This window comes from Zonotrichia leucophrys, chromosome 1 (genome assembly GCF_028769735.1).
Source record: "Zonotrichia leucophrys gambelii isolate GWCS_2022_RI chromosome 1, RI_Zleu_2.0, whole genome shotgun sequence".
Taxonomy (NCBI): domain Eukaryota; kingdom Metazoa; phylum Chordata; class Aves; order Passeriformes; family Passerellidae; genus Zonotrichia; species Zonotrichia leucophrys.
In genome coordinates, this window is record NC_088169.1 from 14708273 (window position 1) to 14735326 (window position 27054).

The window sequence follows — 27054 nt, forward strand, 5'->3', positions numbered from 1 at the left end:
TGTTGCTGTTAAATAAAAAGGGACTCTACCACACAAGTTGGATGTTTATAATGTGGCACTGTTTATGTAATCTTGTTTCTTAAATACTTCATAGGTTCTTCTATTTGAAATCTATCTTGCCATAATTTATCTTTTGGACATTCAGCATTACCTTGCAATGTGGAATTCAAATTTAAGTTAATCATAAATTCTGAGGAGAAAACCTTTGTAGCAATGCATTTTCAAATGTCTGTATTGATTGTTGGTCTGAATTCTTTTCATGGAGAAATCTTTGAGAGCTTGTATAAGACAAGTTTGCTTTCTCTCTGGCATAATTAATTTCATGGTATGATGTAAAAGGTGCATTTCATTTACTGTACTCAGAAATACTAAACTTTTAAGCTTTTGCATGCTAACCCTTTTCATTGCTGAAACTTAAAAAAGCTGCTGAGAAAGACCAAAAGAACATCTAAAACTTCAAGTTTAAATACACCACAAAGTAAATGAAAATTTGATTCAGAATGTTCCATCCCAGTTCAAAGGCAAAAATTTAATTTAGCTTACTTTAGAGCAATATTGAGAATTTCTTGTATTTTCAGTCAGCATTTAAAATAGGAACATCTATGGTTGTCTTCTTCAAACAAGGAAAAAGAGAAATAATGCTGTAGTACAGGAAAAAGTATTACTTCTTTCAAATATATGTGTTTTGTAGGCCAGTAAGAGAAAACTTTGCATCTGGAAGATGAAAACATTGGAATAACCAAGGAGAGGACAACATCATCATTGTATTTGTGAGTCTCTTCCAGCTCATTCACCCAGCACAACTTTTAAGGTCAGTAGCACATTGGGTAATTGATACTGGCAAATGAATGGCATTTCTGTGGCCACATCTTCCTGATTCTCTTCCTCATTCTCTTAAACTACTGAATCTCAGTAGAGCAGCACAGCAAAGGGGTTAACTAACAATTTTTAATATAAATGCTAGTTTTTGCTAGCTAAAGGAAGAAAAAATAAAAATGAGGAAGTTTTTCAGCTAAAAAGAATTTCTTTTGTTTCTACTGAAGCAGTGTGTAGCAGAGGACCTCCTTTAAAATCTCTTGAACTAAATCTTGAAACACCTTATGTCCAGCACCATGGGCTCAACCTGCCCAATCACTTTGTTCTTACAATATAAATCAAAGGAATGAAGAAGGTGCATGGACCCCTTGGAATCTGAAGTTGTGAGCATAACTTAAACACTATTCCCATTTTTGCTCAGTATGAAACTGGATAGTTGTAACCAGAAAGAAATCTTTTGTTATCTGGATTTGTGTGGTTTAAGTTTTTGGGGTTTTTTTCTCAAATCCTAATAAAAATATGTCCTTTAATTATTAATGTCTGCAGAGAAATGAAGGTCAGCTGCAGTAATAATTATTGAATTCATGCATTATCTAGTATATAGTTCCTAAGCAACACTTTGCACATAACTATTGTTGCTTGCCAAAAGCAAATGAGAAACAGAAAAGTCTCCAAAATAACCAGGCTGCAGTTGGTGCAGTACCCTGATATACATTAGTGTCATAATGCAAACACTGAAGTGTTCACTCACCCTTTTCCAGACCTTTATGAAATCATCCAGAAAAAAGGTAAGAAACTACAAATATGTTGAAATGAAAAAAGGTGGAAAGTTATATGGAAAAGTGTAACTTTCCACTACAGCTTCTTTAAATAAAATTAATTGGTAATTCTTAATACGTGTAGGTTTGAAGTGAAGCAGTACTAATAGTATCATACAGTACTTGGAAAGATTAATTTTGAATGAAGAAGTTTGACAAAACTCTTTTCAATTTTCCCACAAACACTCCGTGTTTTCATACCAAGCCTGATGGAAAGGGGAAGAAGAAAAAGGCAAAACCAGGACTTTGAAATTTTCTGATGTGTTTTTTCAAGTCTATCCTCTCTCCTTGGAGGGGGTGGGATTCAATTTGGCAAACTTTACTACAGCCTGGAGGTGCCTACTTCTGAGCTATTCTAGGTTCCCTGTGTGATCTGTGGAGAAAAGTAGGCTCTTTGGAGGGGTGACTCATGTAATCTATTTCAAACACCTACTCTCAGAGAAGATGTCCATGTAGGAGCCAAGGGTGTCTGGCTCAGATGTGTATGTCTGCACTTGGCCAGATGAATCCTACCCAGTATGCCTATGCTGGAGACTGCCAAGAAACAAGATAAATTTAGCTGTATAGAGCTCCGTGCTGTCACAGTGAAGTTTTTAAAAGCTAGCTCAGGTATTTCTGACTCCACTGTTGCCTAGAATCAAGACAAAAACAATATTAAGGGGGGTAAGACAAAAAGCAGTTCTTTAATGGAAGCTTTCAGATGTACAAATATGGCTGTGTGCACACGGCCATAGGATTTCTTCAATTTTAAAAAGGTCAATTAATTACAATATCTAGCAGGTACATCCAAGAAGAGATCAGTTGCTCCAGTAACCCACCCTCATGTCTGCCCCTTGGAGTTAGTTGGTCCAGGGGTTTCTTTGCCCTATGTCTTGTTATGTCCCTCCAATTCTGGTGAAAAACAAGATGTCCTTGTCAGAAATTCTCTTCTTGAGAATAAGACTCAACAGAAGTTCAAGGATGTGTTAGAAAGGGTTAGCTTAGTACTCTAAAATGTGAGAAACGGCAGGAAAAGTACTAGAGACTATACAACCATATATAAAAAAATCTACAAAGCTACAAATATATGAAAAAGCCAGAAGTCTTTAGGCATCACCACAACACAGTCTTCTGTAGGACAGCATTCACTCAGGTGTTTCAGGCTCTGGTTTTCCACAGCTGCCACCTCTGACTGGTGATACAAAGCCATTGTGCTGTCAGGGAACTCTGGAGCCACCCCATGAGTGGCACTAAGGAAACCAGGGATACCTGAATATATCTGCTGAAGAGATATCCTGTAGGAGTTAAGGTATGATGTCACTTCTGTCCTGGTGAAACTGCTGCTGGGGTCTGAGTTCAGTTGTGGTGCTGATGTTTTAAATGCCTCTGAAATCCTTCCAGCACAGTCAGAGGTCTGGACATGCTGTCTGTGAGAAGTGAAAAGGCACAATCTTTTTATTTTGACAAAGAGAAGGTTGGCACGCTATTTTATCATGGTTTAAGAGTTGCTACACAGTGACATTTTTTGATACAGGATGACAATTTAATCTAGTGAATGAAAGCATGATGCTACTCAATCTCTAAAACCAGATTATTTCAGGTGACAAAATAGAGGACTTTTTACAGCAAGGCTAAATAACAGCTGGAATAACTTTATCTAGGAGTTTTATAGATTATTCTTTTCCTTGAAAATCCTTTTAAATCTAGATATGATACAGCACAATGAACTCTTACTGCTTTAATGAAGGAGTTAAACAGTGAAATGTTGTGGTCTGTGAAGTGAGACTCTAAAGATATCCCTTCTGGCCTAAAAAGCTATTTAATGGGCCCAATGCAGCATTGGATCTCAACTTCTCACAGTCCTGCGAAATCTGCATTCCAAAAAGGGCTGTGCAGCCTTTCCCATTTCCAGTACAATTACTGTCAATCACTTGGTCCTATCTTCCTCACATTATGTTCCTTTAATAAGGTTTTTGATCTGAAAATGTGCTCAGTGAACGCACTTTCTGTGAGCTGGACTTGTTATATAGAAAGGTAGATAAGGGAGTTGGAGAAGCAGAACCTGCTGGAGCTGAAGGTCATGGCTGCAAGGTATGGCACAGGACTTAACTCTGAGCTATTTTGCTTTTGTTACCAATTCTCTGCTGGATTTTTTTTACCATTATATTTTTTTCACCATTATTATTTTTATTTTTCACCATTAGGCTTTTTTGCACAAACCTTTAGTAAGCCCAAATATAAATCTATTTAATTTTGACAGAAGAAAATTAATACTTCTCTTTAACTCCAGTCAACAAATACAGATGCTTGTGTTAGCAGTCTAGTTTGTCTTTGCTTCTCAGACTGGGAGGAATTTGAATTTGTGCTTTGCACCACTCTCTGGAGGATGCTGTCTTGATAGCTAAAATTATAGGATATGAGTCTTTGCCAAAACTATGGTATTAAATATCCATCTCTCTCTGATCCTTCCCCCCACCTCTGTATCTTCAGTGTCAGTGCTTATGTGAATTTGTCTCTCTTTCATTCTCTTTCTTGCTATCGAGATCTTTGCCACACTGAATTTCTCATCCCATCAGTTAGATATGTTTATCCTTTGAGGAGCTTTGGTTTAGGCAGAACTACAGTGTTTCTGTTAAAAACCCCAGAATTACAATTCTATAACATCTACTTTTTTCACAGGTGTTTCCATATATAAATGCATTTAAAATAAGATTTTTTAGAACAAGAAAACCTGTAGTAGTAAAGATTTAAGTTTTTTCACTGGTCCCAGTGATTTCTCTTTGACAGAATGTCAATATCAGTCATCCAACACTGATCTGCACAATTGAAGGGCTTTGAGAAACACCTTGTCTAGAAATCAGACCTTTTCCATGATGACTTTCAGATGGCACTGCATCAAGTGTCCAGGAAAGGCTGCTTCATGGGAGTGAAGGCAGCATTCTTCATCTTTCCTTCCTGGCCCACTTGCTGGGTGGGTTCCTGGCTGTCTTGCTCCAGTCCAGTCCATCCCCCCTCCTGACTGCTTGAGGCCAGGCTTTCACTTGACTTTGTCACTGCTTCCACTCCAGAGCAAGGAGGCAGATAAATTCCTAACCAAGGTACTTTTCTTACATTTCTGTGCCTAGGGGTCCTCCTTGCCAAAGTGCCTTTTGATCTACCCCTCCCAGCCAAAACATTTGTGAAATGTGATGACCCCTGACAATGCTCTTACTCCTTGCTATCAGCTTTGGAACAGACAGTGGTGCTGATAAATTAAATCTGCCATGATGTTGCAGGGGTATGAATAACACTAGAACTTAGGCTTTGGAGTGATTTTGTAGTAAAGAAGGGCTTAAATTTCTACACTTCATGAGTGTAATATTGACAAATCATATAAAAAAACGTTCAAATTAGGAGATGTCATGTGTTCCTTTTATAATAATGTATAGGAATTTCATAGAGGAGATGAATGAAGTAAGAAAACAGAATGAAGGTGTCCACTGGGGTAAGAAAGCAGTGAAACTTCCCAGAGTCTGCAAACTCTTGAATTAAATATCTACTGTACATTTTACACTGTATTGAAAGAAAGTGTAATGGCTGCACATTAGCTTTGGAGAGTGATGCAAATTGCACCATTGGTGTCATCTTCGCATTTAGATTTGTAACTGCTTCTTGTTCTATCAAAATATAACTAAATTTTTAGTCTTGCTTCCTTTATCAAACCAGCTTAGATTTAGGAGAGGAACTTAGCTTGTCTGTTTAGCTTGCATATTATTAGCAAACATTGCTAGGAACATGGGAGTCATCTGCACTAAGCTTGATGTCTGAGCCTAAGTCTATCGCCCTCCATTTGTAAGCAATGAAGTGAACAGACAACTCCAGAAGGTGATGCCTCTTATGATAAGTCAGCTCAGATAAGGAAGATTAATTGCTCTTTTCAGGTGCTTTTTCCAATTATCAGCTAGAAAAAAAAGAATAGCCTAGGCTTAAATCTTTCTTTGTTTCCTTCTCTATCTTTGTTAGGCACCTCAAGTAAAGAAGATAACCTCATATTTTGTCATGGATCAATGGAACAGCTTTTGGGTCATGTTAATTTTTATCAGATAAGGTTAATTTGTAGCATTGCAACTATTTGTGGTAATATGCTTGTTTTGCAAAAGAAGTTCAGGGAAGACAAGGAAAAGGAGAAAAACATTGAAGTGACCTAATGCAGTGTTTCTTGGTTTGTTTGAATATCCCCCAGAGGAGCAGTAGCAGCCCCTTTACATACAGAAGAGGGTTCAGTGGGTCAGCAGGGATTGCACTGAGAGACTGAGGGAATCGGTGAAGGACTGGAAGGGCAGGTGTAGCACAGAGCAGTGTACAGCTGTTTAAAGAACAGGGATAGAGATGACAGGGCCAAAGTCTCCCTGGTGGAGTCAGAACATATGGCAAGGAATAAGTGGCTGCACTGAAGCTTGCAGGGCTCAGATTAGATGTGAGGAAAAGCCTTATCTCTGGCTGGGTGGTGCCCTCTTTGCCTGTCAGAGTATTCAAGACTGAGCAAGACAAAGCTGTGGCAGAGCTGAGCTGTGTCTCCTGCTTTGGGCAGGAGGCTGCTCTGGGTGACCACTGGAGGTGTCTTCCAACCAGCATCCTTCTGACCTTCTTCTCTTCACTCTAAGGAAAGTAATCTCTTCCTATGGAGTTCAATCCTCAAGGTCTGGAGCCTGACCCCAGAGTCCTGTTCCAGCCCTGCTGTGCTTCTCATCCCAGGAACTCCCAAGGCATCTGTGCAATATGTGGATGTGCTCTGGCTGTTCCCAGCTCATGGACCATTTGTAAAATGCTTCTAATAGCACTGTATGATTCCACTTAGGACACTGCCCTGGGACACCTGTGTTCTAATCCCTGCTGTGATCAGTACCAATGAAACCCCTGGAATTAGATTTTCCATCTGTAATGTGGGTGTGTTTAACAGACTAGCCCATCATTTTTTGGGGGGGAAAAACCAGAAACAAAAAGATCTTCTTAGGGTCTCAGTTTTCCCTAACTGAGGAGCTAGTTTATAGGATAGGGACAATTTATGTTTTCGTATCTCTAAATACAAACTGTGATTGCAGAATCTTAACTTCCTGTTGGAATTCTGAAACTGGGCAGTATCCCAATTAGAAAATGATTGGCAAGTCTGATCACTTTAAAACAGTAACCACTTACAAATGTGGAGAATCTTGGAGAAAAAATAGGGAGAACACGGATACATGGAACTGGAAAGTGCCATTTTAGCATTGATTTTCAGCATGAAAGGCCATCTTAAAATCTTCCATAGCTTGCATTATCATCTTGATATTTTCTTCTGTGTCATTATTCTCCACCTGTTTTAGATTATATGAACAAATTCACTTTTTTTGAATGTTATCACTTTAATCCCTCTTCACCTTGAGTTCACTGCAGGAAATGACATTTTTTTCTTATTGAAGAAAATGCAAAATGATCACAGTGTTTTGATAGTACAGTGAATGTATTTATTTAGTTAGTTATAGTAGTGGTGTGGTCTCTTTATTTCCAGGCTAAGAATAGTACAATGTGTATTTTTAAATACCAGTTTATTACACCTTGACATATTGAATAACTTTACTGAAAGAACTCTTGAATCTTTTTCTTCAATGGTCCATCAACCTTGTAGACTGTTCTGGTTCTTTGCCTTCAGAGAAGTTATTTTATATTTGGTCAATTTGAAACTGCATTTTGATTTTATTGATCTAGCCAGTGACTATACAACTTACAGACCCCTATCACTGTGCTGTGATACTGAACATTATGCTTTGTTTCCAGAAAATAAAGCCAGTAAAAATTTATGTACCTTTAAGGCAAATAGAAATCTTACATTGTCTGTATGCACTTAAAATACAAGAATAGGGAAAGTTTTCCCATTCAATTTCTTTTCCTGAGCTTTGTTAGTGCAGTCTCATGTAATCTGACTCTGTCACACACAGGTTCTTATTTCACTTTGTAATGATCCCCCTTGTGTGGGGGGATTCAGAAAGAGGCAAAAGAAAACAGAGCTGGGATGTTTTTACCTTTGAAATGCCTGGAAGAATGTATTGGAGGATGGTAAAGGGAAGCAGTGTCCTCCCTGTATGACACCAGGCTGATAGGCTGGAGGGCAGGGCTGCTGTTCAGAAGCATCCTGGCAGTGTGGCCAAGGAGACCAACAGCTGAGGCAGGATAACCCCAAAGACCAGTGTAGGCTGGGGCAGCCTTTTGGCAGAGGAGTGTGGTTCCTGTTGGTCAGCAGAGCAGTGTCCCTGGTGGCCATGGGGGCCACCAGAAACTGGCAGCTGTTGAACAAGGCTCATGAGGCTTCTTCTGGAGTCCTGTGGGTGCTCAGAATCAGCTGGGGATGTGTTCCGTGGCTGTGTAAGCTCTGTGCTTTAACGCACCAGCGTGGATGTGAGCAATACCTGCTGTGTGTGCAGAGTGGCACCTGCTGGGGTGTGCCCTGAGCCACGGGAATCCTCATTCCTGGAGAGTGACAGAGCAAGCGAGACCGCAAGCTAGGAAAGTTGGGTAGAGAGGGTAAGTTCTAGATGTTCTGGTGTCTGAAGCAGATTTTTATGAACAGCCTGACTCCTACAGCTCACAGATGCAAGGGGTGATGCAATCAGGAGACTTCTTTTAGGGAAGGGAATATGGCTAACAGGCTGTTAAAATCTGGATTTCAGATCAGGCTGATTTCCCCAGAGGTCTTGATTTTTCTCCATAAACTACAGATGGTGTGTAGGACAACAGTTTCTAAATGGGGTGTCACATCTATGTTTATAAAGCTAGGCAAGATGAATCTGGGTCAGTTCTGGGCTGAGTTTTGTCAGTAATATTGCAATCAAGATTAAAGCTCCAGAGAGTTTACATTCACTTTCCACTCTGTTCTCAATTGCACCCTTTTGGCACAGTCTGACTCACCACTAAACTTTTAAATGTCAGTCCCCAACTTGTTAAATCACATCTTTAACTCTTAAGCAGGGAAACTAATTTATTTTAAATAATTAAGCTTCAAATTTAGTCTTTTCCTCCTCCAAAACTGGAATGCAGCAGACCGAGAAAGACTTGGTTTGTAACAGTTGATTGTGGCAAGTGCACAGCCTATCTGTGCTGAAGAGGACATCAGTAGCAGTAGTAAAGGTTATTCATCAAATAATGTGCAAGATGCGGCCCTGTTTGCATATGAAAATTAGCTAAAGATGTAAGGACAGCTACCTCAGCTATCAGCTACACCAGAGGTTTGAGATCACTACTTCAGGGGCTGTATGGCACACTGATGGAGCTGAAGTGAGGTCCTGTCTTGTCTTGTCTTGCTGCTTTTTACTTTATTCTGGGGTCATCTGTCCTGTCTGCCCTGACACAAACTGTCCCTCAGTGCCAGCTAGGTGGCACAGGGGGGTGGAAGGTTATCCTGAAGGGCTCAAGCCCACCAACACTGAGCTCCTGCTCTGCCAGCAGATCTGGGGAGATTTGGTGTCTCTTCTAAGTGAGTTTGGTCTGTGGCTGAGCTGACACCTGCCCTGGACGCTGTCTGGGACATGTTTGGCCCAACAGATCTTACATCTCCTCATGGCGTTTGAAGAACCGTATTTTTGGAGCTGTATAATCCCTACTGCAAGCTGGAGTTTGGCTGCAGACAGAGCTAAACAAAGTCGGACCAGCACCCCAGGTGTGTCCTGACTGGGCTGTCCTGTTCCTTCCAGCCTCCATAATGGAGCTGTCCTTTCCTCCCCCAGTTCTCTTTTAGTGTCAGCAGGGTCCAGATGTAAAAGTAACAGAGGAGCAGGGTGCTGGTTTTTAGCTGTACCCAGACTTGAGCAGGCATTGACTGGACTGCAAATTCTTGTGACCTTCACTGAAGTTTTTCAGAATTATCTGGATCTGTGTTTTTCTGCAGTTCTGGTATGTTGTCAGTGTCTCCAAATTCTAGCTTTCATTAGAAAATGATTAATACTACTGAACTGTGATGAAACTCTAGAAACTATGACTCAGCTACAAACTAATGATAATTCATGAAAATTTCCCCTCAATATTTAAAAATAAAATTCAGACAATTCTGCATTGAGCATCTGATACAAGAAACAACTTAAGTGCTGAAACATGTGTTGTTATTCTCAAATCAACAAGTCTGTCCAGATCCTCTGCCTTACAATATAAAGGATTGTACTGGGCATATGAACCAAGGGCAGGCTCAGCTTTTCTAGCTTTGTTGTGCATGTCAGAGCCAATCCCACAGGAAAACATGGCACAGTGTCTCTGTGACTCCCTGCTTCTCCATGGGGAGGATTGTGGCATAACTGGTAGAAGCAGAGTTGACAGGGATGGTGGTAAAACACACATATGCCAGAAGGACTTGGAGCAGAACAGCCCCCCATGGAACAGGGAGCTCCTAGGAGTCCAGCCTAGTGAAGGCCAAGAGTTGCAGGGTTTGTGCTTGGGGCATACTGGCAAGAATGGATTATGAATGGATAAGTGTGGAAAGCAAAGCTGTCCTGGTGTGGAGTGGTTTTCTCCCTCTTTTCCTGCAATATGTTTTTATTGGAAGGCTGATTCCCTGATGAAAAGGGACAGGGGATGTTGAGGGCTGCCCAGGTTGGAAAGACCCTCTGGTGTTACCTGCACACTGGGATTACTGCTGTCTAGCCAGCATTCTGGGCTTGTGATGGCATGTACAGAGAATCTGGGTGAGACCTAAGGGAGGGTGCAGTTGGTGGCTGCATGGTTGGCCCCTGGTGGCCTGTGCTGACTCAGTGCCTGAAGCTGTGCAATGAGGACTTGGATAAGGTGCTCCTGCCTGGGATGCTTTGCAAGGGAAGTCTTTGGGTCATGCACTCCTGGTCAGGGAGCAGCACTGACTGAAATGGGGCTTTATGTGATGCTGTGGTGGGTTTCAGTATCTTTTGCAAGACCCAGTAAAGGGAAGAGTTTTCCACATTGTGGACTTCAGCCTGGAGAACAGAAAACACCTGTCAAACTCCATTTTCTGTTACATATTCATAACTTGTTAGAGCAGGTCCCACTCCGTCACAGAAGTGACCTTTGTGTGTTATACATCTATTGTTCTTTGCTGCACAAAGTCAGTACTGCCAGCTGCTGCAGTCCCTAATGGAGCTGTAGCAGGTTTTGTTTCAGCCCCAAAAGTAAAGAAAGACCTGACTGTTAAGCATAAAATGATTTGTGTTTATTGTTAGCCTTGCTGTGTAGCCTGAGTAGCCATGGAAAAGCACCACAGGATGAGCTCTGCCAGGAAGGGTTGCCACAAAGGTTACATTTTCTCAAGAAGTGGAAGATGGTTGAACTCACTTCTGTTTACTGAGGAAAGCCTTGTGCATACAGCTGCCACATTCTAGCAAAATTTACAGCCTCTGAAATATCTGGTTTTCTGGAGCCTCAGAGGCTTACAGTGCTTGAAACAACTGCTAATGAGTTAATTACAGTGGATTCTGTAGTTAAAATTGCTGCCAGAGACTTGAATGTTTCAGATAACTCTGCTGGCACGTGGACTGCTCTGCTGGGCAGATCTTTGCCTGATTTATGACTCTTCCACAATCACATGGAACTACTGCCTGATTGTTCCAGAATTCAGTTCTGGTTTTATCTGTTTTATAAAATTCATCTTTGGTTCTGAAGGGATTTCATATGTGCTGCAGGTGCACCGTAAACCATCATCCCAAACAGCTATTCTGTGATTCTTGTGTGAAAGGTGCCCCCCTGCATGACATCTCTTCCTGTGAAACACAGACAGGTATCCATCACCCATGAAATATGAGGCACTGAGAGGCTTCCAAAAAAAAAAAAAAAAAGAAACTAGTTCATATCCTCTGAGGGTCATTTGGTGCAAAATAGCAAGGATTTTGTCCTTTTGCCCAGAAAAAAAAAATTGTGGTGTAAATCAATAGTTGAACTCCTTTCTTGTGGGAGTACCCACTATCAAGTATCTTCTTGATACTTAAAATGCATATTTAGAAATGATTTGTCTTGGCTTTTTATAGTTACAGAGATTTTAGTCCAGAAATGTGTTGACTCCTTTCTTATAAATAACAAACATATGATGAAACCTCTTGAAAATTGCAAAAATCAATTCAAAAGCCAGGTTTCAGCCTTTCTTTGGATGCTTTTCCCCAGCAAAAATTGCAGCTTTGGTTGTTGAGCCCTTTGGAGACATTCTCGGACTTCCCAGATTCCTGCAGTAAAGCCTCTAGCTCTTCTGCCAGGTTTGTTTAAATGTTCTCAGTTAACTTTTTGATTAAGGTCAATGAATATCTTCTTTCCACCTTGGCTCAGCAAGAATAGCATCTCAATTTCTCTCCTGTCCAGTTAGATGTACCTTTGACCTGATGATTTAATTATTAGGCAGCTTCTTACAAGATTCTTTTTCATTCAAAAAAGGAATTGATACAGATGCATTTTTTCCCCACTACAAATCTGTTATTTCAAACACCTACAAAATTCCATTTCTCTGAATAGAGTAGGAGTCTCATTTTGACCATAATTCCACAACCCTTTCCAAGATGCAGTACTTCCTTAAAAGTTTCTCTCATCTTATATCCATTTTTATGGGCTTTCATTGTCTGTCTCCCAGTGTATTTGCACAGGGCACATCTGCAGCCAGCACTACTGAGTTGCTTACAGTGTTCAATCCCTGAGCAAACCTGTCTATCTCATCGTCCTTATGACAGCTTCAGCTGGCTATATCTCAGCATCAGTCTGTTATTCACATGCTGAACTGTTAAAATTCTTCTTGCCTTTGACACTTTGCTGTTGCTTAGAGAAATACCTCAGGTGATTGTGAATCAGGAAGAAGTAAATACTTGTCTACAGAAGACACTGAATTGTCCCAGTCCCAATGAATCATGTCTTCCTTGTGTGTTTAGTTATGCTTCTTCTACAATAGGTCTTCTATTATCATTTCTGTAGCAGGCATCAGAAAGGCATGTGATACTTGTTTGAAGTGCTTGAAGTGTTTCAATAGAAAAGCTGAACTAAAAAGTCTTGTGAAGATAAGCTACATAGACTTCTGAGATTGTTCTATAAATTTATTGTCTCTTAGACCAAAAAAAGTGTCAACATTTGACAGCTATAGTCTCTGCACAATGAGAAGTGCTAGAGAATGACTTCCACATGGCTTCCAACTGAATATTTGAACAGGTTTCCTATGTAGAAGTTTTGTAGTGTTATCTGAAAATGGTAAAAAATTAGGTAGATTAGGTATAGGAGAAAAAGAAATCCCTCAGCATAATGTCCCAGAATATTTGAAAAAGTTCCCTCCCAACCAGCTTTCTGATGTTGCCTTCACATTTTTAGCTGGTTGACTGAGTAGTTTGTAACTTCTACAAGTTGGACATTAGGGAAGAAAAACATCTTTCCTGCACACTGTGCAGAGGAACAAACAGAAGATAAGTGAAAATGACTTTAAGTTGCACCAGGGGAAGTTTAGATTTGACATTAGGAAAAATTTCTTCACAGAAGAGGTTGTCAAACATTGGAATAAAGTTCCCGGGGATGTGGTGGAGTCACCATCCCTGGAGCTATGTACAAATGTGTAGATGTGACACTTGGGGACAAGGTTTTGTGGTAGACTTGGCACTGCAAAATTAACACTTGGACTCAGTCATCTTCCAGGTCATTTCTAATCTAAATGTTTCTATGATTCTATGGCAAGTTTTATATTGTCTTTTGGCACCTGGGACCAGATTGGCTGTGGGCATGTACTGCAGCAGGCAGGGTGTCCCCCGAACTGAGGGTGGTTATCCTCCCCATCCACTCAGCACTCGTGAGACACATCTGAGATCTGGCTTCAGGGCTGGGCTGCCCAGCACAAGAGAGACATGAATGTACTGCAGCAAGTCCACTGAAAGTCATAAAGACGATCAAAGGACTGGAGCATTTGTCAGATTAGGTGGGCCTGAGAGAGCTGGGACTCAGCTGTGGAGAAGAGTCAGGGGATCTTACCTGTCACAGACATATTTTATGAAAAATCCTTTCATTAGGATTTTTCCTCCTGAGAAGCTGAGAAGCTTCAGCTTCTCCATGTTTTGCTGTTTTGGAATGTGGTTTAGGGAATTGTTTACCTAGAATGTGAAATTGTTTTTACTTGATGACCAATGACAGCCACCTGTGTCGAGGCTGTGAGCAGTCACAAGATTTTATTATCATTCCTTTCTATTCCTTGCTAGCCTTCTGATGAAATCCTTTCTTCTATTCTTTTAGTATAATTTTAATATATCATTTTCTTTTAATATAACATATATAATGAAATAATAAATAAACCTTTTGAAACATGGAGTCAAGATTCTCATCTCTTCCCTCATCCTGGGACCCCTGAGAACACCGCCACATTTGGTGACCCCGAGTGAGGGACATTGCCGCACTTACCCACTGGCATAAATACCTGCTTGGGTTGGGATGAGCAAAGTAAAGATGACAGAGCCAGACTCTAGTGCCCAGTGACAGGACAAGAGGTAATTGTCACAATTTGAAACACAGAAAGTTCCACTTAAACCTTTTCTCAAAGGCTGATCAAACACTGACAGAGGTTGCCCAGAGGTTGTGAAATCTCTGTCCTGGGAGTAGATGTTCTCCTGTGCTGCCTTCCTTCCTCAGCAGGGATAGTAAGCTCTGTTTTGTTTTGTTACTTTTGCAAAAATGACACTGCAGCCCTTGTGTCAATACCAGAGAGGATTCACAAACACCAGTTGGTGTTTCTGACATTTGGTAGTTCAGTCTAGCAGCTGAAATAGCCACGCTCATGTTGAGCTGACAAGATTGAAAGGTATTTGTCTAGTGAAAAGGTCGGTTTTGATATCTTTTCGCTTATGCCATAAAAGTAAAGCCAGTCTCTAGCTACAATGTCTTAGCTCCACCTTTGTGTGTTTTCTTCCCCTTTTTCTGTCTGTGTGTTTTTCTGTCAAAAGTCAGTTCATGAACTGAAGAGAAAGGTACACCACTGGCTTAGCTGAACTGTTCTAATTAATGATTTTGGAAAAAATGGTGGAGCTGCCTAAAACTGTCTCATTACCAATGTATTACAATATCCTGACAATTATGAAGCAAAATCCATATTCACAATCTCTAATAGTTCTTCCACAGCCACTGCTGCTATTTGCTTGACAAACCCCAATAAATTAGCAATTTGGCAGCTGCTTTGTCACCTACATGCAGTTGATCGGTAGTCTCTTATGCTTTGGTGGAAGCAGCAAGGAAGTGGCATATTGTTTATCACAGGAACCACAGTCCCAAATGTTTCATTACTGTGGCTGTGGCTGCCTCTCCACAGTCAGTGATGCACTGTTCATCATCAGCCCAGTGCCTAAGTTGCACTCACTGCTGATTCAACTCCATCATCATCACAAATATTATTTTTGTGATAATATTATGAGGCAGTGTCTGTAGCGGGGGCTATAAAAGTGTTAAGATGGGAACAAGGAAGCTGATTTATTGCCTTGAGCTCAGGGTTGTACAACAGGACTACAAAGCAAGCCTGTACTTGTCCAGTTTGGATTCCTGCTAGGGCTGGCTGGCATCTCCCTGTGTCAGTTTGGTAATGTAAGCTCAAGCACTGGGGCTTGTTCCCAGTCTCCAGTCCTCCCTTCTCATAAAAAGAAAGATGAAAATGTGGCAGCCCAAGCTGTCACATTCTTCTCCAGGACATGTTGCACACTTTCCAGACAGTGCATAGGTGATACCTGGCTGGTGGCCTCATGTGCCTGAAACCTGTAGCTGAGGCCAGCAGGAGGCAGCTGGCATGGCTCCCATCACCAGGTGCAGCTCCCATTGCAGGTACAGCTCCCATTGCAGGAACAGCTCCCATCACCAGGTGTAGATCCCATCACAGGTGCAGCTCCCATTGCAGGTACAGCTCCCATTGCAGGTACAGCTCCCATCACCAGGTGCAGCTCCCATCACAGGTGCAGCTCCCATTGCAGGTACAGCTCCCATTGCAGGAACAGCTCCCATCACCAGGTGTAGATCCCATCACCAGGTGCAGCTCCCATCACAGGTGCAGCTCCCATTGCAGGTACAGCTCCCATTGCAGGTACAGCTCCCATCACCAGGTGCAGCTCCCATCGCAGGTGCAGCTCCCATTGCAGGTACAGCTCCCATCACCAGGTGCAGCTCCCATCGCAGGTGCAGCTCCCATCACCAGGTGCAGCTCCCATCGCAGGTGCAGCTCCCATCACCAGGTGCAGCTCCCACTGCAGGTGCAGCTCCCATCACCAGGTGTAGATCCCATCACCAGGTGCAGCTCCCATCACCAGGTGCAGCTCTGCTCTTTGTGCTCCAGTGCAGGGATAGGGTTGAACTTTTGCAGTTGGCCCACTTGCATTTGTGTAACACCCCTTCAAAGTGTGCAAGCTTTTAGTCCTAGTGTAATGTTCAAGCATTTCAAGCCTGCCCCTGGGAAAGGCTCTGTGCCTGCCTTTCTCTGCAGAACCTATAGGTCCACAAGGGATACAGGACTTGTGGAAGCTGGACTGTGTGGGAACAGTTGGCCTGGCACTCCCAGCACCCTATTTTAGTATATTTTTCAGTAAATAATCACTGAACATAAAAGACTGCCACAATGCTATGTGAGAAGATTTTTAAAGGTGAAAATGCTACCAATTGAAATAAAGTGAGCTTCAGCTATGTAGAACTGGATCTGCAATAGGGTTTTTCTTACAGAGAATTATTTTTTTCCATCAGTCTGGTAGCTCGAAATGTTCCAGATTTCATTTCAGGGAAACATTCATTAAGCAGTCATAGCTGGGTATCTGTTAGGTGGTTGGTGAAACAAAGTTTATTAACTGATCCATATCCAGAAATTTTATTAAAATCTAAGAATTTTATGTAATATTGTATTTCTAAGATACCAGATAATTCTAAGCCCAAACATTTTAATATAGGGCAAGTCTTCAAAAATCATGGCTATTCTTTTAAGTGGAAATTTCCATAAGCATATTCAGCAGCTGCTATAAAAATAATGTGAAAATAGTAATTTGTGATCTTTGGTTAGGAAAAAGAAAGAAAAGTTGATCCAACCTCTATAATTTCAGGAATTAGTTATTTCCCAAAAGTTATTTCAATCTTCTTATACTGTCTTCCTATGGTACAATGAATTATTAGTTTGAGGATAGGATATAAGAAGAAGTTGGTGGTAACCTGTGCTGCTGCTGCAAATCAAATGTTCACAAGCAACAGCAAAGCCCCCAACTGAAGTGCAGGAGGACAAAGAAATTTGCTGGAATGTTGCTTTGCACTTTTTGTGACCACCAGCTCCTGTACAAAGCTGAGTACTGAATATTAGCCAACTGTCCTTTGTGAAAGTCACTTAAAAGAAATTGCAGAAAGTGCAGAATGAAGCATCAACATTTAGGATTTTGAAAACTGTTAGTAAAGGGAATAAGAATGGATCTCTCTGCTGGATTGGAGCCTTTGCTTGTGAATGGATCCATTCAGCTGTTTGCATGGATCCAGAAATGGATCTCACTTCAAGGATTTCTTATGAACCCTCTATTAGACTTAAGAAGGGCTTTGAAAACTTATTTTTAGCCAGTAAAGGACAGAAGTGATCAGCAGAATGATGGAGTCTGACCTCCTGCATAATCCTGCACCTCCTCCACAGCAGGACATGAGCTGCTTTTTGTAATGAGATGAAGTGAAGCCAAAATTTGGAGCAGTGGTTGTTGCGTCTGTTTGAATGGCTGTCTTGGGTGTATGCCTCTCTGGATTTGGAAACCGACCCTGAAAAACTTAAGGGTAGCTAGACACATTAAATTTCTCTCCTAGGATTGTATAACAAACATTTCTAAGCCTGACACACACTGTGTGCCACAGGAAAAAACCCACATTTTATTGCAGACATTACTGTGGGTCTCAGAACAGTTGCAGTGGGTGAAGGTGGGCCTTTGGTCAGGGCTGTACAAACACAGCAGGCACTGAGAAGCCTATGGGCTAAAGGCAGGCAGGGGCACAATGTGGAGATCCACAATTTAAATTCAGAATAGCTGGATCAGGCACTGGAAGGAATAGACATATGGCTAAAGCACTGAACTGAGCTGCTGCTATTTTATATTACTGCTAAATGTGAAAGAGCACTAAAACATGTCAGGAGCTGGTATAGAGACAGAAATATATATATATATATATATATATATATATATACAGTATGTTGTTAAGTAAAGGAGGAAAGCAGAAAGTAAAATGATTTCCCCTTTTGCCACAACTTATTCACAAACCTACATTAAGAAAGTGACCTTAGTGTGATGTCAGGTTCCAGAAGGACCTGGACTGCAGCCAACAGCCAGAGAGAGATCACAGGAAGATTTGGAAATAGTTCTGGAGGGAGTGACTGGAATTTGCTGAGGAAAGGAAATCAATCCAGACTGGCACTTACAGGGAGATAAAGAGAGGTCCTGTATGGGAACATCACTAAGGACCCCAAATTCAAGAGAGAAAGACACAAGAGGCAGACAACTTTAATCTCTAGAAAGGAAGGTAGTTCATAAAAATTGCACATGTGCACAATATCTGGTGTGAAACAACAATGACAGTTTCTTAAGTGCATTGTGTTAGGAAGAGACCCCACAAGCATGGCAATCAACAAAGGTGGATATACCTTATGGAGGAATTATACCTTATACCTTTAGCTATACCTTATGGAGGAATTGACTGTGCTCCCTCCAGATTTCAGGGTGCTGGAGGCTGGGTTAGTCACTGGCAGCAATGTTTCTGTGTTCTCCATTCTAGGAGTGGTGGACATTCAGTCACATTCCCAGGAAGAGAAGGAGACTGCTGCCACATAGGACAGGAGTGGGTGTAGCTGCGGCAGTGGAGGCAGAGCCATGCTTGGCAGCTCCTCTTCTGAGGTGTCAGGGAAGAGAGCTTGTGCTTCCAGATATGCTGAGAAAAGGGCAGAGTATGCAGATAACTGGTTAAATGCTTCTGTAGTCTGTTTCTCAGTACGTTAAAAAAATGGACTTCTCCCCTCCATAGATTTTACAAGTTCATTATTTTGTGGCCTGTTGTTGTACTGTATGTATTGTTGTGGAATGAATAGCTCTAATGGGGACTATTTTCTTACTTTCATACAGCTGTAGAAAGCAGGGGAAAAAACAACATATGAAAGTATTATAATGAACCAATTCATGCAAACTTTGGTTTTGCACTAAAACTGAAGCAAGTTTTGTGTCACAGTCTATTCTATTAAAAACATTCCCAAGGCCTCCTTATGCACCTAGGCTCAAAACTGGCATCTGACTTCCAATTACACGACAGGGAGGTTTCCTTCAGCACTGTGAGAAAAGAAAGGATCTGCTGGACTCCTCTGCTTTCAGCTGTGACTGTGGTACTGCTTCTCTTCTTCACTCTGTGATTAATTGCTTCTTCAGTGCACCCCTCAGAAAAATCCTTTTTCCTTCTCTCTCCCCTTCATTCCCTGCTAGTTTTCAAGAGATGTCATGGAGCTTTTTCCTCTATCCCTTTGTTTTTCCTTGCACAATGTTACTGAGATGGTAGCTCAATAGTGATCCTTACCCTGACAACTTGCAGGTGTCTCTATTGCTGTCTTGTCTTCTTCTTTCCAGGGTAATATTTTCTCTGCTCTGATTTTTTCTTTGTCAAGTTCAAGACAGTTCACTTACTTGTCTACAAACTTTTCTACTGCTTTCTGAAATGATCAAACACCACCACCATAACATACACATCAATCAAAGTGAAAAACTGATCCAGAGCCCATTCTCATCCCTCTTAAATTTGTATGCAAGACTGCCAACAGAAAAACCATCATGAAGCTGACCTCCCTATATCAGATCCAGAGTTTGTTAAATCCCTCTCAATTTTCACAGATTGCATCTCAGATTCTTCCAAAGCAACAGACAACTTTGGAAGAACAATAGCCTTAACAGTCAGTATTCTTCCCAGCTCCATTTTCAGGCAGAATGAATTTAAAGCACTGGAGGAGAACCTAGTAAATATTCTCTATCAACTTTATTTTTTAATGATGTCTCCACAGTTTTACACCTTTAATAATAAAATTGTGCTAGTAATTAAGGAACAGTGATTGTGCAAATCATTTAAGTAATTGAGTTAGTGAACTGAGGTTACTGTGCAGTTAATGAGGTTAAAATTGCTGGCTCCTGTATACAGTATTTAATCCTGTGAGTAGTCATTTTGAGGTCATTATTGCCTGTACCAGTTCCTTCAGGTAGCTTTGATGCACGTATTTTGTCTTTAAATTACCTGCCCTTGACTCATAGAGTACTATTATAAGTGATGAGAAGTGCTGAGCTATTTGTGCAACTTTCAGTTAGGTTTTGAATCATTGCAGCACTTGAACAGGGGAATTTTTCATTGGTTAAAATGTCACCGAAAACACACTTGTGCCATCAATGTGATACTTAAGAAGACGTTATACTGTTGACCTGATGTCAGATCTTGTGGGTTGAAGCTTTTTTTTTAATAAGAATTTTGAGTGGATGGGATATAAATCCATATTGAGGATGAAATTGGTGGCTCAGCTATGGCCTTCCAACAGTGATTTCCTCTACCTGACCTGCTTTTAAAATCTTGTTATTTCAAATAATCTAAATTGAAATTCACTCAATAGCTTTTTTAAAGAGTAAACAAAGGGCCACATCAGAGAGGAGAGACTTAAGCAAGGAAGTCATGTCACTCATCTAGCCTGTAAGGCATTTTCCACAGAAGCAACTGCAATGCATGGAGCAATGCATTCAGCAGGGAAAGCCCCCCTTGCCTCTGGAGTAGCAGTGGCAGAGCCTGGAACATGATTCCAGACTCCTCCCAGGAGTCTGGCCCTCTGCACTCCAGGCCAGCTCTCTGGTCAGACAGAGATACTTGAAAAGCCTTTTTTGCATTGCGACTTTTTTTATCCAGAAGCTGGAAGAAGGCTTCCCATGGCAGAGGTTCCAACAGATGCTTGGGAATGGGATTGGTTGCTGCTGGGGACACTCTGCAGTGGGTCTTGCTGCCTGTCACTTGTGCCTGTTCACACACGAGATCCTGGCCCTGACTTGGGGACTGAGTTCTTGACATCAGGCCTGAGACCTTAACATTTATTCCTGTTCAGCCTGGAGGATACAGGGGGACCTTATAGCAGCCTTCCAGTACCTAAAGGAAACTTATAAAAAAAGAGGGAGAGAAATGTTTTACATGGGCACATGCTGATAGGATAGGGGGTAACAGTTTTAAAATGAAGGATGGTCGATTTAAGTTAGATATAAGGAAGGCATTTTGTTTAATGGGAGTGACAAAACGCTGAAAGAGATTGCCCAGAGATTCTCCATCCATGGGAATATTCATGATCAGTTTGCATGTGTGTTGGACTTGATGATTTTTCAAAGTTCCATTCCAACTCAAAGGATTATATGATTCTGTGATTATGGACTTGCCTGCTCTGGGATCTTACCTCACACAGTCAGATGAGATGGCTCTTGCTGCTGGTACCTTGCCTTTGCCAGCTTTGCCACCATGCTTGGCTTGCAGCTTCCTCTTCCTCATGGAACAGCTCCCTCTTTCTCCTTCCTGACATAGTAGGACTAGAGAGCATCATAGTACATCCAGATAGGATGCAATTATAGCAGCACTTCCCTCAAATCCCTGTGAGTGAGGCTGGCAGATACCACAGTTTGCATCCTCTGAGGGCAGCTCATTGGAAATGCTATTTTTAAGTCTGAAAAGTAGAAGAAGAAAATCAGAGACCCTGTTCTTTGAGAAACTTTGCAAAGACCAAAGAAAAAACTACTTGTGGCTTGCTCAGGCATTCCTTGGTTTTTGCTTGCTGGCTTCAATTAGTGGGTGATCTGTGTCAGGGACTTTTCAAAACTGAATTTGGAAGTCTTGGTCAGGATGTTCTGTAAGCCATAAACCTAAGTGGCTTAAAAAACCTTACAAAAATAAAAGAAGTATTCATAAGCCCACCTCAGAAAATCCCAGAGTCCCCAGTGTTTGAGGAGGGAAGGATAATTCTGCCCTTGTGTGGCTTCTTAAATGCTTTGCCTGCTCAGTCATCAGAAGTTTCTTGCTGCTTTAGGTATGCAGGCACTATGTAAAACTTCGGTACCTTCTTGTCCACAGATGTTTGGAAGACAGTGTGGCGCACTTCACCCTGGTAAGAAACCTGTAACTTCTGGTCACAAGAGCTCTGTGTGTTAATTCCTTTCCTCCATATGGTGAGGAGATGGACTGGAGAAGAGGGGGAATCAGAAATTAAAGATGGCTGTCTGTGGGAGGATGGATTGTAGGAGAATAGAGACAGTGCTGAAGGCAATCTCACCCCTGAGGAGCTGCAGTTGTACTGATTGCCAAAGAGTAGGAACAGCCCTGCCCTTAACAGGCCACAGCTATGGCCAATAAGGATGTGTGCTATAAAAGAGTGGGTTAGCCCCTCAAGAGGAGGGTTGGTGTTTGTTGGCTGTTCTGTGAGGAGGAAGGGTTAGGTAATTGTGCAAGGGACAGGAAGGAGTCAGCTGGTCGTGCAGAAGGAAGAGGAAAGGAGTCAGTGTTGTGAGGAGCTACCCATGGGAACTCACAGGGAGGAGGTATGGAAGTTTTACAGTAAGATAATGAACTGGTGATGACAGTCAGTTTCTATCTACTGTTGACTGGTGCTAAGCACCAATGCCAACAATTGGTGGCCAGTACGGGCATGAGTCCCCACAGCTGTGTTTTACACTTCTTTGTATATTTACAACAGAGTATGAAGATGTCACACTGGCAGAACCAGCTAAATTTCAGGCGTGGCACTGAAGTACCATGAGTGCCAAAAGAGAACTGACAGTCAAGCACTAGTGAAGTTGTTGTAAGTGGATGTCATGGGTCAGTCATCATGGGTATCATGGGTCACGTACTCTTCAGTCACACTCCCCAGTTACTGCCAAAATGACTGGTACCCTGTCTTGCATTTTTAAACTATTTTTTGTATTCTAGAAATTGTTCATGGGAGATACTGGCATGGCTCAGTGCCTTAAATAGTAGCCATAAAAAAAGGACATGCAAAGATCAAATCCTTGCTAGGACATAAAAATCATGATCCATCAAATTAGAAATGTGCTGACAAAACATCTTGTTTTCTTGGTGTATGTGATAAGGTCATAGGCAGTTGCTTAATAATAACAACATAAGAGCATGAAAACTGTTGAAGATGTACCCTAGTATTGTTTTGGCTGAGAAATATGACTTGTGCTTTCAAGTGTATCCTTCTCTCATTAGAGATAAATCTTTTTTCACCAGAGAGATAAATATACGTGCATCTTTGCATGCACTTTCACATGACATACAGCATCTATGCTGTAGAAAGTTAGGTTTTCTTTGCAATGTAGTACAACATTTATTGCAGCATCTCCTTTTCTGGCATGTTTTTTATTGATTATTGTAAGGGTTTTGCAAAATGGCACATCAAATGGAAGCCATGTTGCCTGTGCTGTCCCTCTCCCTGCAAGCTAATCAATGTAGGTTGGAAAAAGTCAAAGACCTTAAACAATCAAAATGTAAATAATGGAGGCTGTCCAGAGTAGATGTTGTATATGCTAAGCACCAGGAGCAGATATTGCTGTTTGAATATCTAAGTTGCCTTAGAAGACATTTAAAGGCCATTAAAGGCACTCTATCAACCCTCTGACTGTTTGTAGGTTGGTTTTGTGGTTTGTTTTTTTTTTAATTTTTTTTTGTAATTAATGGTTTTCTATCTTCTTAATATGTATTAGAATTAAAATGTGTGTGTGTATATAATCTGTGTTTTTATAGCTTAAAAACACAGATTATTTTACATTATTACCATCTGGAGAATTTTACTCAAGTGAATATAGCTATGCTCCTCCACCACAGGCAAGAAGCTGGAGAAAGCAGCTTGATCTTGAAAAATAATTTTTTTTTCCCTATGTAAAAACATGAACATTAGAAGATAGCATTTTTTTCCAACTTTTGTTAGATGACCTTTCATGTTCAGACTTAATCTATTGGCTGCTATGCTTAAAAGAAATAGTACTAAAATACACATGAAGCTGGTTGCATAAGCCAGTTCTGCTTTCATGCTACAGACTTTAGTCTTTCCTGTGATTTGCTCAATTCTCTTCATGGATTTATAAAGATCTATGGAGATGATTCCTTCACAGTGTGGGGATATTGATGAGTACAGTCAGCTTTATTCTTTAAATCTCAAGGGGCAAGAGTAGCAGTGCAGTACTGATCAGTAGCTCTTAATCTTCATCCACAAATGGCAGTGTTCTGCTCACCAATACATGGGCAGGAATCTTGTTGCCAATAGAAGTTCCCATTAAAAGTGCCCTGCTTCAGACAGTACATGGAACCACAGGAAATAAAGCTTTTCACCATGAGGGTGACCAAGCACTGGCACAGATTGCTCAGAAGGTTCTTGTGTCTCTATCTGTGTATCCTTGGGCATAATCTAAAGTCATCTGGATAAGTTCCTTGGCAGCCAGCCCTGGGTGGCCCTGCTTGAGCAGAGATTATTGGACAAGATAACCTCAAGAGGTCCCTTCCTACCTCAGCAATTCTGTGGTTTTATAACATTGGAAAAAAAAAAGGCTTTTCAATTTGTTTTTATTTCACTTCAAACTGAAATTTGGAAATATGTGGGTGTGTGTGTCGAAGTGGAATGTCAGCATCATTGTGTGCTGGGTTTTAGAAAGGAAGGCAGAGAATTTGCTTGGCTGTGTATAGTGAGATTTAATTTTCAGATTATAAAGGAAAATGTTTAAATTCTGGTTGGCATGGCCAGCATTAAGGCAACAGGGGGGGTTGGTAGGCCAGCAGTGACTCAGGCCTCTGCAGAGCAGAATCCCATGGGGCAGTGAGCTGAGTCCCTCTGCAGAGGCCCCTGCCACATCCACAGTCCTGTGTTTCAATTGCCAGCTCAGTTCCAATGAAAGCATCTCATTAAACCTAGAGGGCTTGCAGACTGGAAAATGTATCTACTCAAAGTGGAATTTGGCTAAAATAGGGAAGGTAATGGGAAGGATATTTTTGTAAAAATATATAAATACCCAGAATCTTTGAGTAGTCAAAGGACTGTATTTTTACCTTTTCAGACATACTTCCAACTTTTGCAGCAAACTGTACTCTGTGCACTACTTGGACAAAGATTTGATCAAGCAGATGGATTTGCTTGCTACTGATGTGAACAACAAGTGAAAATGTTACTTCTTGTGATGAGCTTTCAATCTTTTATTGTGTATTTTGATAGAAATCCATAATTATTAATGTGTTGGGTAACTTCTGTTTATCCAGAATCCTGTACCTCCTGGTTCTGTCTATCAGCCTCACTCCCTTACATGTATCCTGCATAAAAAGTGGACATTTCCAAATATGCAGCACTGTGATGTGCAAGCGTTAAAAATTAGGAGAAAATATCTTCCATTCCATATAACTCCAAACAATTCTACCTAATGTTAAATATTTAAAATCAAACTCACTAGAACATGGACTTCAGAAATATGTATGATGACCTACTAGTAAATCTGACTTCTGTATGCACAAAATACAGGGAAAAAACTTCCCTGTGAATTCAGGGAGAGGATTGCTTTTGGAGTGACTGAAAATTCAGATTCAGTGCCATGTACTAGACACAGTGAGGTGAATTCTGCATATATTTCTTTTAGTTTATGTTTGGTCTGACTGAGAAGATTGTGGTTTGCACTGCCATTTTTCTGTTGGAGCAGGAGGTAGTGAGCAATAAATGTGCATTTCATTATGCATCACTGAACAACCTACCAGTCTGATGGTTTGCCTTTACAGAAGTGTACAGGTTTTTACTTTTTTGGCTCTTTTTTGGGTGATACTGACTTTGCTATGAAGAGATACCTTCAGCTGCATGAGGAATAAACTTCAGTTCTTTAATATTGCAGCAGAAGACAAAACTGTTAATATTTCCCTTCACAATCAAGGAGGTGATTTCCTCATTAAAACTCTTATCTATTATGCTGTGCTAATTATAAGATCTTGAATGGTACTTTTTTTTTTTGTCTTCCATTGACAAGTAATCTTAGTGCTAAAAGCCCTATCACAATATCGTGTTTCTTCAGTGACAGCATGCTGACATTGAGTGCCAGCAATGCAAACAATTAATATGAGACTGGGCACCTGAGCTTTAGAATATGTAAAAAAGCTCTTCGTGAGTCATACATGAAGCCTTTCCATAGACTGAATACAGTTACCCTGTGAAATAGTCTATGTATGAAGGGAACACATCCTATGAGTCTGATTTAATATCACACCATTATTGTGAGTGGATATTAGGTTGGACCTTACCCATCTAAATGCAGTGTGTGAAATGACAAGTCACTGTTACAGTCCTTGAAGAAAGCAGGTGTGAAATCAAGAACCCAAGCATGGAAAAGTACTTACTTGCAGAGGAGAGGAAGCATATTTGTTGACTGAGATTTACCCTGAAAATGTAAAAGGAGTTGAACTTGGAACAAGCTGATTGGCTGCAGGATGATGGCTCCATGTTATGAAGATGTAAATACGTGTGGAAGTTACCTCAGTTATCCTGACTGCTTTAAGTGAGGAAAGCAAGATGTGGGATGTATGTGTTTGTCTCTCTAGTGAGATATTTATCTCTAGTGAGAGATATGAGCAAATGAACTGTAGGGATCTAAGACAGGACTGAGGAGAACTTGAGGTCAGGTGTTAACTATTAAGAGAATTTTACGCAGCACCAGAGCAAAGAGCCTTTGCTAGGCTGGTCACCAAATCCCAACTGGTTTGTTGTCTGTTCCAAGCATCTCAGAGAGAAAGCTGTCCTCATATGTGCTGTTAGTCTTCTCCAGCTCAGAAGAATATTTTTGTGGGGGGTGACTTTGAAAACAAAACAGTTGAAGCGTATATTCCATCTGGTCAGACAGGCTTCTTGATCACAAAATCATATGCTTATCAGTAATCTGGGTTAGTAAAAAAGGACTGTGTCACTTAGTCCTTCACTGGGGAGGTGTCTTGCATTCTTGTACTTTGACAAGACTGTTGGGGGCAGAAAGGAAGGAAGAAGAGATGGCTCTAGAAAGCACTCGAGGATTCCAGGAAACTGGTAGGCTGGACTAGTTAATGCTTGTGAAATAATTTCTGACTCAGGCTTTCAAATGAAAAAAAAATGAGATATTAGAAAAATGATAGTCTTTTATCTGCTGAGGAGATGGATTGGTATGACTTAAGATGTCATGTATATGAATGGGTGCTATAAAGGGATCATTCTAATGACAGGCTGTAAAAGACAACTGTCAGGAATAAATTATTCTTCTCTTCTGATGATATTGATGATAATGCACTCAAATTCCCCATGACACATTTCCTCACCTAAAGTTAAAAGCTTTTCCTAAAATGTTTAATGGGCACAAAGGTCTTTGTTGCGCATTTCCAACTCCATGAAAAACATCAGGTAGTGGCTTACATAAGAGCAATTTTGCCTGCAATTAGTATGTTTGCATACAAG

At 41.0% G+C, this 27054-nt stretch overlaps 2 long non-coding RNA genes across 9 annotated transcripts in view; one reads left to right on the top strand and one right to left on the bottom strand.

Moving 5' to 3' along the window:
* The window catches only part of LOC135445204 (uncharacterized), a 305400-nt gene that overhangs the window by 30828 nt on the left and 247518 nt on the right, over positions 1-27054 (top strand). For all 7 annotated transcript variants that reach the window (XR_010439482.1, XR_010439483.1, XR_010439477.1 and 4 more), the window contains one exon: positions 692-811. This is a non-coding gene — a long non-coding RNA (uncharacterized LOC135445204). The remainder of the gene's footprint in view (positions 1-691; positions 812-27054) is intronic.
* Positions 18917-21857, bottom strand: LOC135445213 (uncharacterized). Of its 2 annotated transcripts, none has more exons than XR_010439486.1 (3): positions 21531-21857; positions 21019-21282; positions 18917-19260 (listed from the first exon to the last, which is right to left on the bottom strand). It is a non-coding gene; the product is annotated as an uncharacterized LOC135445213 (long non-coding RNA). The 2 variants fall into 2 exon arrangements; XR_010439487.1 differs by lacking the exon at positions 18917-19260 and adding an exon at positions 20490-20730.